Source organism: Camelina sativa, chromosome 9, assembly GCF_030686135.1.
Source record: "Camelina sativa cultivar CO46 ecotype springtype chromosome 9, ASM3068613v1".
Lineage (NCBI taxonomy): Eukaryota > Viridiplantae > Streptophyta > Magnoliopsida > Brassicales > Brassicaceae > Camelina > Camelina sativa.
Genome location: NC_141888.1, coordinates 19,886,842 through 19,887,890, shown reverse-complemented (window position 1 = coordinate 19,887,890; position 1,049 = coordinate 19,886,842). Strand labels below are relative to the sequence as shown.

The window sequence follows — 1,049 nt, the reverse complement described above, 5'->3', positions numbered from 1 at the left end:
CATATTGAGCATTTTGAGGATCTTGTGACCAGTATCAAGGCTAATGGAGTGACTGAGGACTTCATATTCTGCAAGCTCTTCCCATACTCACTTGCAGGAGAGGTATCTCAGTGGTTGAAGCAGTTGCCAGCTGGATCTTTGACATCTTGGCAACAAGTCAAAGTGGCTTTCCTCAACCATTTCTATGATGATGCAATGTCAGATGAGTTGAGAGTCAAGCTATCCACTTTCAAGCAAAAACCAGATGAAGCTTTCAAGGCAGCTTGGGTGAGATTCAAAGCTTATAAGAGGGATTTTCCACACCATGGTTTTTCAAGGGTACAATTGCTGAGTATCTTTTTCAGAGGGTGTGACTGGAAGTATCAGTTAGCTTTGGATGCTGCAAGTCATGGGAATTTCAAAACAAGATTTCCAGAAGATGCTGAAGTTTTGATTGAGAATTTGGCTTCTAGCAATAGCACTAAGGGAGCAGATGCTGAAAGAAAGAGATTGCATGGAGGATTTGATTCAAACCAGTTAGCTTCTGTTAATGCTAAGCTGGATTCAGTGCATAATCTCCTTACGGGTAAGAAATCTGTTCATTTTGCTGCTGAGGTTGAGACATATGAGCCAGAACCTGATCAAGGACACCAAGAGGAAGATGTGAACTATGTGTATGGGAATCAGGGACAGCGGTTTGGAAATCAGCAAGGCAATAGGCCTTACAATGGGAACTCTTCAGGCTACACTTCCAAGCCAGAGTATCAGCAGCAACAACAGAACAATAGCTATACAAGGACATATGGGAACTCATCTTATCAGTCTCCACCTCCTAAGAATTCTTCAGAGAGTAGAATGGAAGCCATGCTTGAGCAGCTTTTGCAAGGACAGGAGCAATTGACAGTGACATTCAATGGGAAGATTGACAATGTCTACACTGAGCTTAATGGGAAGATTGATGCATTGAATGTTCATGTTAAGAAGCTGGAGATTCAAGTTGCACAGACTGCTGGGTCTGTTAAACGACAAGAGAGTGTTCTTCCAGCAAGAACTGAGTCAAACCCCAGACA

At 42.7% G+C, this 1,049-nt stretch overlaps 1 pseudogene; it reads right to left on the bottom strand.

The window, feature by feature from the left end:
- Positions 1-210: 210 nt before the first annotated feature.
- LOC147938352 (small nucleolar RNA R71) lies at positions 211-311 on the bottom strand (annotated as a pseudogene).
- Between the last annotated feature and the right edge of the window lie 738 nt (positions 312-1,049).